The sequence below is a fragment of the Gavialis gangeticus genome, unplaced genomic scaffold (assembly GCF_001723915.1).
Source record: "Gavialis gangeticus isolate Ggan-Ray unplaced genomic scaffold, GavGan_comp1, whole genome shotgun sequence".
In the NCBI taxonomy this organism is placed as follows: Eukaryota; Metazoa; Chordata; order Crocodylia; family Gavialidae; genus Gavialis; species Gavialis gangeticus.
The window spans coordinates 10,573,315-10,587,666 of record NW_017729005.1 but is presented as its reverse complement, the minus strand read 5'-3'; positions in this window follow the sequence as shown (position 1 = coordinate 10,587,666).

Genomic DNA, 14,352 nt, shown 5'->3' with positions numbered 1-14,352 from the left:
AATTTAAATTAGGTACCATGGCTTTAAATTCTTCGGTAGTTCTCTATCAGGAAAAAGTGCATTCTGAGTTTTTAGATCACATTGGCAGCATTCATTAGAAGAGAAAAGGGGCCAGATTTTTAAAAGACTTTGGTACTTAAGGCTAAGACAAATGCCTTACATGACTTACATCTATATAGGCATCTAAACACGTTAGGACTTGGACCAAATGGGACTTTCCAAAGGTGCCTAGATGCTTAATTTCATTGGATGTATAGAGAATTGTGTGTTTAGGTGGTTTAGAAAATCCTATCCAGGCACCTATCCCTGTTTTGAAATGCCTTGAAAAGCCCAGCCGAAGTTCAAGTCTTTTCTTTGTGCAATTATAAGCTCTGAGCAGAACACAAACTCAGTGTTGGGATGGTTCAGCAGTGATTTGAACAATCACTTGTTTAATTATTTCTAGCCTTCCTTGTGCTGATGCCAAGAACAGAGGTCATATTTAATGACTCCCTTGTTAATTTCCAGTATTTTTAGATTTGTCTTGGAGGCAGTTGATTATAGATGCTTTTGTGCTTTGTATCAGGTGCATATGGATTACCTTATTAATTAAACATCATTTATTTATGCTTCTAAATTGATTGGAATCCCTCCACATCCTTCAAAAAACTAGTTTCTATCCCACTGTCTACTTAATGCAATAGCACTCGTTTCAATAAAGTGAAATTGATTGTGCTCAGTCGGACATTCAGAACACCAGCATCTACACCTACAAGTAAAGTATCCTGTAGTTATGAAGTGAACTACAGGAACTTCCTTATGCATCTTCCCTTCTCTCTTACATTAACGAATAAATTTGATCATGATCATAATGTTTAACCTGAACTAGAATTTAGAGGCAACTGGAACTCTTAACAAAAACTGCCTGCTTTCCCACCAGTCCTCCAATCATGTATTTATGTGCAAAATGAGTATGAAATGCTACTGCTTGGTGAAGAATTCAAAGTGTTATCGTGTCTTCATGTTACATTTTGCTATCTGTCAGTGCATATGACAGTAAAGTTCAAGGCATTGCAGAACTGAGCTCCCAATACCATCTCACTTTCTAGAATTTAGTATTTGTACTCTTTTCTTTTTGGGTCACTTAGGGCAAAGCTAACCCTTTATTCTTTATATTTATGTATATTTATAAATATGTTTACATATTCCTATATATATTATTCTACGGTGATAAAAGAATGGGATAAAATTAAAAATTAATAGCATAACATTTGGGGAGGAAGGGGCCATTATTTTACAAATTGGTAAGATCCAGGTCTCCCTCCATAAAGATTATGGCAGCTTAGCTTCTTAGCTCAAGCTGTAGGGTTACTTTACATGTGCTTGTGAGGCGGGGGAAGGGGTGGGGTGGAGAGGGCTTTAATTAGAGTTGCTCTTGGGAGCCAGTCTAAATAAAGCGCCCACAGTATCTCATGTATTCAGCATCCCACACTTCAAAATGGTGGTAGGGAAGCTTTAACTAAAGCTTGTTCAATACCCCTGCTGCCATTTTGAAGTACGGAAATGCTGAATACACGACACTGAGGCTTCTTGATTAATCAAGTCTGCTCTGATGCATTCTAATTAGCACGCATTGCAGCAGGCAACACAGAAACGGTCATGCACCCACTATTATTGTTTTATAGGAACAAGCTGCTTATACCACGCTGGAAGTTTTTTGTGATAGGCACTGTACAAGAGACAGCGATGGTCCCCACTTCAAAGATTTAAGACTGTAAAATAAAAGATGTAATGGGTGCATGAGAAAAATGAGCGAGGAGGAAGACAGAATAAAAATGTAATGGGATGTTTATGACACTCAGCACCCAGTTCTATTCTTCAGTGCACGTTCCAAATATGGTTTTAACTCCATAGATTTAGAGGTGGCAAAATGGAAAGTGAGTCATTACACATAGTTTCTGAAATCATGGATTAGAGTAACTAGTTTGCTGAAGGACCGTTTAGCTGTATTAGGAAAGGATGAACAAAAAAGGTCATAGGCACCTAATGATTTTGTGTGGTGCCTCTGAAGTTTCAGAAGCTCAGTCTGTTGAGTGGATGGGGAGATACAGTGAATGGAAAGACTTATGCACCTCAGAATAGTAACTAGACATGGCAGTTTGCTGAGCAGAGAGTCACCAACATGCTCAGTTTGGAGTAGTAATACCCAATAGGAAACACAGAACATATGGGTGACTCTTAAATCTGACCTCTTGCTTAAGACATACACATGATTCACAACCTGGAACCGTCTCCTAAAGTTGGGTACACACATCCTTTCTTTCAAAAACTATATAAGCAGGAGTCAGTCTCTTAAAGTATCGGTGGTGCTCCTGTTACCCTTCCCCTCCATCTTCCCTCTACATTTTATACAACAGTTTAATGATCATGGAACTCATGGGACTCATAACTGGTGTGGGAGGAAAAGGTGTAGTATCTGGTTTTCTCCTGCAGGGAGAGTGCCATAAGGACCACCTCTCTGGGGTGGCTGGGGAGAACACTCTTTATGCTTCCTGTTGAAACTGTGACACTCTGGAAAGGAATTCATAGTGTGTTGGCCCAGAAGGGAACAGGAGAGGTGGAGAAAATGGTTCTGTTGTCTATTGGCACTCAGCATGAGTCCTGGGTTCTGGTCACTGATCAAAGGACAGTTTCTGTATTTTATCCATTTAACAAAGAATATAGAAACAGTCTTAGGAGCAGACACTTGTAGATGTTCTCTGAAAATGCCTGGCAGTTCAAGCTACTGAGGACTGAGGCAAAGGAATACCTTGTTTCTGGATCTCAGTAAGACTTCAGTGGAAGCTGAGCTGCTCAGCACTGTCAAGATGTACTTCAGAGCCTGGCCAAAGCAGCACTTTAGGCATCTAGGGAACTTTAATGTAAAGAATCCAAGGTACCTATGAGAGGCATCTCTGGGATTAGGCAGGAGCTAGGCAAAAATTTTCAGGATCAAAATTTTGGCTCTTGCTGCCTTAATTCCTCTTAAGTTTTACTTTAGCTGCCAAAGCCCTTTTTTTTATCTGACTTTTTTTAGATTTCCCCTAAGAGACTAATATATTTTGAGGGCTACTTGAATAAATAGTGATAATGAAAACTGCATAAATATATATAGCTAAAAGGATAAATATGTTTCCTTTCTGCAAGGGAAGACAGTGCCTGATTCTGATGGTACTGACACTACCTTATCGCTGGTGTAGCTTCACAGGCTTAATGTGTGTCGTGTCACACCTGATTGATGCTGACTACAAGCCAAAGGATTAAAATGGACAGGAATACTCCTAACTTCTCCTTTCCAGCTCTGTGCTCTTTCCTTGCAGCATTAGAGTCCCACAGTTTTTGTCTGAAGAAAAACCTTTCAGATTACAGTGTGGTAGGCTTGCCTATCTTCACCCAGTTCCTCGGACTTAGAGAATTGCCAAAGCAATTGGTGGGGAAAACCCACCAATCAGAGACCAGCAGGGGAGGAGTGGACCTAATTGAAGATTTTGCTCTACTTCCCCGCAGTTGGCCAGTCTTCAGTCTTCGGGCGGAGCCCCAAAAGAGTATATAAGGAGTTGCGTGCAGCATGCAGTGGAAACAATGAGGGACGGAGAAGAAAGAAGCAGCCGGGACTGAGGAAGAGTTACCCAGGGGGTGCTTCCAGTTGCCCTGAAGAGCCCAAAGACTCTGCTGTTGGATGGGAGCATCCCTAACCCCTTGCCATGAGAGAGCATGGCGAGCCAATGAAAGCATCGCTGCACAGAGGGTCCAAGAGGGACCAGGACATTGGGAGCTGCTTGAGGCGGCTCGGGTCTCCAATCCTAACACAAGGCCGGCATCAGTGCAGATGCCACTGCACGGTGAGGAATTGTCGGGCCAAGAACCCTTGGAGGGGGCAGAGGCAGTTCAGGCCCCATTCCCTACTGCTGGGCACAAGGGCTTGTAGGCAGCACAGGCTCCACAGTGAGGCTGGCCCATACTGGAGCCCCGGCCCTGGGCATGTACAAGGTGACCCAAGCCCGCAACTGGCTGAGAAGGCTGAGCCTTTTGGGCTTGTGAATGAGCCATGCACCCAACTGAGACAAAGCACCCGCTGTTATATTCTGCACCTGAATAAACCATGTATACAGTTAAGATATTGTGTCCTGGTCTTCCTCTATAGAGACACCGGAGAAGGGGAAGCTGTGAGCAAGCTGCAGTTTCCATCTCTAGCATGTATACCCTGCTGCCCCTCCCCTTCTGTTGGAGAGGGAAGTACACACTCTCGTACACTCAGGTTACAACAGTATCAGCAAACTCAACCCACATGATTCATTAAAATAGAATCTTGAATATTATGACAGTTACCTTTTAATACTGCTATGGAAGTCGGGTGAGACGTGGTAAGAAAAATTTAGCCTTTTAAGACCAAAATCCAGAACAAAGAAGTTCAGTCAGTGGCCCACCTGTGTGCTGGGCATGTGTGTGTTGTCAAGGATTCTTCTCTCAGGCTTTAACGCAGCTGCGGATACACTGAGCCAGTTAGTCACATAGTTAAGACCTTCTTGAGGTCCTTCTACTACAGGAGAACAGGAGAATGGATCCCTTGGCTTTGTCCTACATGCAGCTCCCAGTACCTTTATTGCAGCTCAGTGTTGGGAGATCCCTCAGAGCAAGACTCTACAGGGCACCTCCTTGCATCCAAACTTGCTTTGCACAGCAGAATAACACTGGTGCTATTATCAATGGACGTTGTGACTAGTGTGGAGGAGGATGGATAGATTTGTACCTAAGTGATTATTATTCCAATCTTGAATTTGAGGTTAATGGAAAACTTCTCATGAAAGCAGGAATTGCCTCTAATTGGGTTAAATTTTAAGGGGAGCAGAATCAGGACCTCAGATCTGCAACCCTCCCACAAACAACTTCTTTCTACACTCTCTCATCAAGCCCCTGGTTCAGCAAAGCACAAGACACAAGCATGCATGAGACTGTCATCAGGGGCATAGATCCATTGATTTCAATGGAAATGTCACTATTGCCAACCTTCAACATTCAAGAATCATCAGTCAGGCCCTCAAAATTTATAAGTTTAGTTTTAAAAACCTTCTGATTTTAAAAAATACAGTTTTGATTGTTTGGATTTATCGGCCTGGTTTTGAGCATTCGGTGTCCACCCTGATCACATTTTCAACTTTTTCCTTTCAATTTAAAACAGAAGGCTGAATTGTATTTTTTTAATGAATGTTGAGATTCTTACATAATAACATCTCTCTAGTAACTGGGTAACTCCATGTATAGTTAGAGTAGGTAATGCTGCACTTAATGGAAGGAATGGCACTTAAGTTTAGCACATACTCAAATTATTGCTTGAACTGAAGCCTAAAATGGTAGCTTATTACACAGACCAGAGCTTTCATGTTAACTGAAACTATATCCTGTAAATTTAATTGTGACTAGCCCATAAAAAATATCATTTGAATCCCATTCTTAACAAGTTATTGAAAGTAAGGTAAATTTAGAAAAAACAAAACAAAATGTATAAAAACCTCCTGTCAGTTACAGGAGAGTTTAGCTTTACTGAATTGCCATCATATACTATTAAAGTCCGAATGCACTGATATAAGGTATCATTGAGACCCATAAGATATAAGATTCTAAAGAAAGAATTATATATTATCTGGAAGAAAATATCCAGCATTACTTTGAATAAGATAAAATGATGCTTTGGGGAGTAAGCCAACCTCTACCTTGGGTTAGAGAGAAACTTCTCCTATAACCTAATTATTCCATAATTACCCCTGTTGGACCATTTAGGTTTTTGAAAAATTAGGCTCACTAACTCAAGGTCACCAAATGTCCTTGTCACTTCAAGGGAAGGTAAAATGTGTGCACATGTTTGTGTACGAAATGATCTAACATTTCTTAATACATGTTCATAGCTTCTAATGAGATTCATAGAACTAACATGCATAAAAGACTTGATTTATGACATGGCTTTATGTCAGTAGGCATCCAGGACCTACAATACAGAATGCTATAGTTCATGCACTCTTTGCTTCCAAAGTTCATGGTACTGTTCCCAGCAATGCTTATTTTTTCCAAGAAAGAGATGGCTCTCCTGTTTGTAACATTATATAACACTATTTCTATGTCTCCCTTACCAAATAGAGCGTGCACCTGCCAGGGTTTCTCTTTCAAAGGGGATTATGATTTCAAAAGGAGTTAGTAGTAACACATGGGGGCAGCAATGAGCAAAGGGCATTGAAGGAGATAAATGAGCTCTCTTCAAATACTTCGCTAATCAGATATGAGTGTCTTGCATGGAAAAAAAGTTGAACTTGCCATGTATCTTTGGATTTCCCCATATTTTTCAGATTTCATTGTGATCTGATTTTGTGTGTGTTCTATAAAAGAAGATATCTTAAGAAGGCTTTGGAGAGATGATGCTCAGAGTACAAATTCCATTTTTTGCATCATGGGTCTTTATCATTTTGTATATACATTGAAGGCAGAGCAGCTGAGCCACTATAGTTCCAGAAGTTTTGAGTTTGAGCCTTACTCCAGACTCATGCCAAAGTGTGCCCCCAGTCTGGCTAAGGAATCAAAGGCAACCAGATGTGCTAGCCAAATCACTGTATTGTGTTGTAGTGGCTATTGAACTTGGCATGCCTGAAACACACTTGCTCAATAGGCTGTGATGATCATGAGGGTCCTTTACCTTTCATATACATAGATCTTTAAAGGAAATCGACATTGTGACATGTTACTCCCAAGGTGCCCTCCCCCAGTGCCCTATCTTAAATGTACAGGCTCTCCATACAAAGTGTGAAAAGTTATTTAGTTTATATTTACTTTATGTTATTTATACATTGCCTTTTCCAACAAAGGCTCACAGTAGCTTACAGTTAGACAATAGACTAGCTGAAAAGGGAAACTATCAAAATAAAAAAAGGGATCCACTACACAATATCCCAGAATAGCTTTGTTTGCTAAATATAAACACAAGTACTTAAGGAAGGGGTCTTGAAAAGTCAGGTAAGTTAGGTGGGATATAGATTGTAGCTGTGTTGGTCTGAAAAGCAGAGGCAGACAAAACTCTTGGGGTAAAAGCAATATCTTTCATTAGATGAACTAAATAGTAGCAAAAGATGTTTTTTCTTTGCAAGCCTTCAGGCCCAAACACCCTTAGTCTGGCAGAGGAGAATTCAAAGATTGTAAAAGTTCTCCGAGGTAGAAAAGAAACTTCATAGTCACAGAGCAACTTTTTCACAAATGGACTTTGAAACCTGGGGAAACCCTATCATCCTTTACCTCCCCTATGCAAGATGAAGTTTCTTTTCTACCTGGGAGAACTTTTACAATCTTTGAATTCTCTGCCTGAAGAGTGTTTGAGCCCGAAAGCTAGCAAAGAAAGAAAAATTTTTGCTACTATTTACTTGGTCTAATCAAAGATATCGCTTCTACCCCAGACGTTTTGTCTAATGCAGGTAAGTTTGGTGCTATCTAAGCAAGCCATGAGTGCAAAGTAGAACAAAGAATCCTAACTCAGTATATTTGAGGTCTTCATACCAGCTTCACAGCAGGCATTATAGCGCACTTGGCCACTTCCACACTAGGTACCAAATCTTGCAGTGGGACCAGTGAAAATGCTACTTGAGTGCAGGTTTATCACTATGGCTAGGAACAGAAGTTATATAAACTGGTTTAAGCAATCATAAACTGATTTAAACCTGTAACAGAACAGAAGTTCAATAGATATAAGCTAGTTTCAAAATGGTCACAACTGGTTTAAGATAAACCTGGTTGGATGTAGCATCAGACTTAACTGATTTACGTCAAACTGGTGTATGGAGCTTCTGTCACAAATCCCTTCCTGGTTCAAGTTAATTCACAGTCCACCAGCATCCCAGGATGCTTTGCAGCCCTGGGCCATGCTACCTGCTCCAGTGAAGCAGGGACTGCCTCGCCCCTCTGCTCTCTAGCCTGCTCCTGCCTGCATCTGTCAGTCCATAGTGATGGGAGGTGAGGGGGGGACAGGGGAACAGAACCCCAGGCCTCCCTAGGCAGGGTTTACACATCACATGGGGGAAGGGAAAGCCCCTGTGGTGGGGGCTTTTCAACCCTTGGCAGCTCTTCACCCCTTCCCAGCTGATGATTGCTTCAGCAGCTGCCACACTAGGGAGGGAGAAGGAATCCTCCAGGGGAAATTTCCTTGCTCCTCCTCAACTGGTTTTGCCTCAGCTGCTGCAAATCTCAAGCAAAACTACTTGCAAGGGAGCAGAAGTATTTATCTCTGCTCTCTGAGTCTGCCCAGGGTTATCTCTGAGACTTGCAGCAGCTAAGGCAAGCAGCTCTGGGGTTTGGGAGGGGAAAAATTCCCCTCAGCTCCCTGGGGCTGCCCTGGGCTGGGGGAAACCTCCCACGGGAGAGGCTCCCCCAAGGTGGGCCAGGACCCAGACAGGGGGCTCCTTAACCCCCTGTGGGGAGACAGAGAGGGGCTGGGGACACTTAACTGGGCTGCAAATGGCTAGAAGGCTGGGAGATATGCTCTAGTGCCCCCTGCTGACAGGTCTGGGTTAGTACAGGCCTCTCCCTGCCTTTCCCAATTGAAAACTGAAGGTTACTTCAGTTGGTTATCGGTTCAGCTTACGTCGGTTAGAGGAAGCTGCCTAGATTGCATCAATTCTGCCTCAGGGTTTTTGACTGTTCTTATCTTAACAGTTATATAAAAAAAATCTTGTCTCAGTAGTGAGCTGGTATCAAATATAGTTCTGATGTTATATTAAGCAAGCAGTAAAATATACATTTGTATATTTGCATTAACCAAAAATCATCAGCCAATAATAAGAGGTAGTTAAACCCTTGTCTTAAATATTTCATATGAAGATTATGGCAGTTTATATTCGCTCACAATACTTTACATCTCAATATGATCACTGCACTTCCATGGTGTGCTTATGAGAAATGTCTTAGGGGTTAATAAAGATATCCTAAGCTCAAAAGAGAGGTTCACATGACTACATAATTTATTAAAAATATTTAATGCAAGCAACATGCTGAAATGTCTTTTGCCTCAGAGTGATCCGAGAGCCTTGACCGGTCCTGTGTGAGCCTAAGGGCATGCCTTTCAAAGAATGCTTTCCTGCCCCATACAGATAATGTGAACAGCCCAGGGGAGAGGAGAAAGAAGAGAAGAAAACTGACAACTTATTATGGCTCGCTATTTCTCTGCACCAGTGCAAGATAGAACAGCTTGGGGGCTGCCTTAATTTTTATAAGGTTGCTATGCTTCCCAGTGTACTTATGCTAACTAGCAACAGTGGGAGCTCGGCACATTTAGGCCACTTCTTCTCACTCAGATCAAACTTCCTTCACTCAGGGCTGCAAAATATGAAGCGCAGGAGCCGATATGTTGGTTCTACATCTGCTGGAGACATCCCAACACTGGAGAACTCCCCATCAGGAAAATAGGTAATTTATCTGCATTCTTCAATTCAAAGGGAGCAGACTGGACCAGATTTGCCACCAGATGTTGATTTGAAAAAGCACTTTTGGCCTTTTAAAATATTACCTTCAGTCTGTGAAAACGCTGGACACCACAGTAAGTTTGTGTCTGGCCCCAATGTGATTGTGTCATAGGCAATCACTGATCACTGTGACAATGATGTTGCAACACTGCTGCAAGATGACAAAAAGTGCAGTTTTCTGGCATCTTCATTAACATAATTGGCATCAGCACTTATATGGATTCAGCACTACTGAACTTGTTTCATGGGGACTGATTATATGTAATATACCTTGGAGCAGTATTTCAGGCTGAGATCCCACTAGAATATAGGCAAATTTTAACAGAAAACTGAAATAGCTCTAAAATATTTATGGCTGTGCTAATGTTTCTATATGAGAAAGGGCTCTATTAGCTAAAATATCACTAAAATATCATTATTAGCTAAAATAACAATTATGTCAATTGTATGGGTTTATACTTTTGGCAAATCACTCACTGTGATGTTCTCCCTTGATCTTCTCATTGATCTGTCACATTTCTAGGAACTGAGCAGAACTTCTATGAGTATTGTTTGTTCTGTTGCGTGTACAAAAAAATGTAGTTATGAGTATGTGATCTGTTGAAATAGGTTGCAGCACTTTCACAGCCTCAAACACAACAGATCTTTTAATAGAAACTTTCTTGGATGTTTAAAAATATTGCTCACCATTTTGGAAAATATCTCAAGACTTGTCCCCAGTGGAAGAATAAAATAGAGGGAGCACAGTGACCTGAAGCCACTTTCCAGTCTCTCCATTTTTTGGGTTGCTTAGCATTGAGACAGTCCCATAATACAGATTAGAACAGCCCCAAAGTTCCTCAGCTTCAACAGTCCTCCAGAATCCATTTTTGTAGCTGGAGATGGATAGGGTACAGGGATACAGTCAGATGCTATTTCATTTTCCAACATGTCTCTTAAACTGGAAGCCTATCCTTGGAAGGTTACTTTGTGTAGGCTACCCTAGTGGCTGAATACAGTGCATGAGGGCAATTTGCATTGGAAGGCTAATGGAAAGTTGCTTTAAAGAGACTGAAAAATCTGGCCTACTTTTTCTCTTTTTCTTATAGTCTTTTAATGTATATGTGTTAAATTAATAAGAAAATATGGCAAATTAATATGCCATACAATTATTTGTGTTGATAAGTAAGCATGTCTATATTATACAACATGGAATAGTAGAAGTATTGCAAAATTGGATTTGGCTACTGGTTCTCCAGTATGTATGTGTATACAGAAAAATGAGCAAATCTACCTTTAAGCAACAGTGTGCTGTAGCTGTGACAATAAGACTGAATTCATCACAAAGGTATATTCAGTGCTGACCAGCTCTCTCACTGCTTTGTCAACCTGGAGATATTATTCCAATGATCCCTTATTTGGAAGACAAATATATCCATGATTTCACCGATGGAACTGTACTGGTGACTAAAACACTTGTATAGATTTGGCCTCAGAGCAGTTCCCAGACCCCTCTTACTTGCATTGGTGCCTGGGCTGAGGCAAAGAATTGGAAAGTTTCCCATCATACTGCTGTTGGGAACAGCAGAGAAACTGCCCTAAGTTTCTTTTTATACATCTGCACAGAGCAAGCTTTTGGATTCTGTACAGTTACAGTGAATACTAATACTTCTTGTGGGAGCATGATGAAACTAAGAATACTTGAAAATGGAACAGTTCCTGTTCAAAAGTAATACAAATCAGTTTTTCTCTTTCTAAATTAAGCTGAAATAAGAAATCCCTATTTTGCTTTGTACTAGTTTAAAAAACAAAGGTGCAAACTATAATTTATATTTGATAGTAATAGTTTTCTCTTTTGTTCCAGAGTTTCCTAGCTCCAATGCCTTCCACCCTGTTGCATAGTTTCATTAAGGCTTTTAAAAAAATCCTGAATAGAAGAAAACTAATTCCAGAGTAAAATGAGGAATCAAAATACATAAGGAAATTCTGACGTGATTAATATCACTTCCCTGTATGCTTCCAAGGAAGCATATTGTATTTTACACAAAAGTGTTTATTTTGATGTGAACAGAACAGTAGTTGTCTCCAACCTTTTACATTGTTTCAGTAGGAAGAGAGATTGAAAACAGCAACAGCTTTTGTCTACTGGACTCATAAAAACACATTAAAAGCAAGCCATCACTTTTTAATTAAAAACATTCATGGCTAAATTTTGCTCAAAATAGCCATGACATAGAGATGTTCCAGACTCTTTTTCAGCCATGAACTCTTTTTTGGACAAGTGGGAAGGGATTAATATAGAATTGTTCCTGTGACTGTACACTACCTGGAATTTCTTAGCCACTAACTTCATGTTCCAGAACAACGGGGCTGTGGAAGAACAGAGCTATGGTTTTGTCTGACCCAAGCTTTCAAAATTCATGAGTCAGGTCTTCAGAAATCATGAGTTTTTTTTTAATGTTGGATTCTCTATTTGTCCACTGCTTTCATAGTTTTTAGAATATAAGCAATTTATATTTTCAGGGTTTTCTTTGCAAACAAGAGAGAAACTTCTTAAATTGTAAGTTGATATCATGTACAAGTATGACTGCAAAAGCTGGAGCTTTAAAAAAGTACACACCATATTTGAGAAAAATATAGGAGTTGGCAATATTGAAATGAGGCCCCAGGCTTATATACTGGGCTGTAGAACACAAAATATTTATTATTCCAGTTTTGTCCTGTACTATATTACAATGAGAGCTAAATGAGAGTTGGTCTCTGTTGGCATCTTTACATGTACTCCAGAGTATGGCAGGTTGAGGGGAGCTGCTTTAATCAAAGTATCCACAGTATTTTGTGTATTCAGTGTTCTGCATTTCAAAATGGCAGTAGGGGTGCTTTAATTAAAGCTTGTTTGATGAGCTTTAGTTAAAGTGCCCCTGCCGCCATTTTGAAGTGTGGGGATGCAGAATACAGATGAAGCCGAGCCAATTAATTGAGTCTGTTCTGGTCTGTGCTAACTAGCACACATTGAAGCAGGCATCAGGCCCATGTGTAGGTTCTCCATTGTTTCAGCCTTTCCCTCATTTGGAACCCTTTTGCAAGCCGGTTAGAAAGATCAATTAAAGAGCTAAAACCATCAGCTGTAAGTATTATTTCTACATCAAAAATACCTTTCTTAAAACCTGCTAGGTATGTATCATTAAGTTGGAGAAAAATGTAGAATATGCTATTTTTCAAAAAATGTTCAGGCTTTTCCACTCTACATGCTGTATATGTGTTTTCCGAATACATATCTTGTGGCTTTTCAAGACAGTTTCAGGTACTTTTGAACAAGAGAATAGCTGGCTTTTTGCAGTAGTAGTTTAGAGCAGGAATTCCATATTATACTGTAAAGTAGTATAGCAGAAGACACCTGACAGGTAAAATTTACCTCAGTGGAGAGAGTCAGTATAAGGATTAGATACCCCTTCAATCCCAAATTATACCAGAGAGGCATATCCTCTTTCCCAAAATCCACAGGCAGAAATCCTTTTGGATCCTAATTATCTGTAATATTTTATAAAATATTTCAGACTCGTGTTAGTTCAATTCTCTACTGTTGGCTATGTGGATTTTGCCAACCATAGCAATGATACTATTTTCATGTTAGGCTTCAGCTCTGTTTCTTGGCCAAGAACACTAAGTTCTTGGCCATTAATTTACATTAATTTACCTCTTCTAGGACAGTGCATAAACTTCTCTAATGAAACAATCTGGGATAAATCTTGACCCCATTCCAGTTAGTGGGGCCATATCTCACTCTATAAGCCTGTACGAATCTTATGAGAACACAGTATATCAACAATAAACAGAGCTGTATATATCCAATTATAATTTGTTTGAAGAAATGCCAACCCTTAACTTGCTAAGACTTCACTCAACCAGGTACAGACATATAAAAGAAATTTAAACCCAGAAAATAGTCTGTTCAATATTTGCAGCTTGCTATAGTCATGGTCTGGGTAAAAGTGTTGCACTTACAGTATCATATTGACAGTGAAGTGCTCTCATACACTTACATTGGAAAATAAATTAACTTCCCTTTTCTCAGCCTACAGACGTGGGTTGTGTCTTCTGAACACTCTGATGATCATTACAAAGACTTCCATGAACTTGTGGGAGGCACCTGCTAATTATGTATATTTGGTTTAGCTTAGTCATCGGTAATACAAAAATCATTTTATATTTATATTGTAAAATTTAGAGACCCTAGCCTCAATTGTGTGTCCTTTATGCTGGGTGCTGTACAGTTACATGAGTACATAATCTCAGACCTGTATGGTTTGCAATCTAAAATAGATCATGAGACATATATGAAGGGTGTTGGGAGAAATAAATAAACATACATGTTAAATATGCATTATATGTTTCCATTTTAAATTATTATAAACTAAGTAAGTTGCCACTATTCCCTCTTGCTCCTGAATACCATTTTTTTGTTTTTATTTTGTTTTGTCCCAGCCTTATATTAGCCAGTAAATAGTTTTTGTATCTCAGATTGAGTTAACATTGTCCTTCCCCATAGTGAGTGTACTTTTCCTGGCTGAAATCTTTTTGGTCACTAATTTAGCTTCCATTTACGTAACTCATGAGGTCTGAGTCTGTACTTCCTTGTACACTGTATAGTTATATACACCTGTGAAAACTGCACAAAATGCTTTTGTGGGTTTTTTCCAGGATTTGGTCAGGTCCACAGAGTGGATGTAATGTGTTTCCATTCTGACAGGGTGGTGCTTTATATTTGCTTTGCACTTATGTAAATGACTATCCTAGGTGCAAGATTAATTATTTGTAGTGGGGGTAGGGGGGATCTTTTTTTAAGGGATTCTGTTCAAGTATT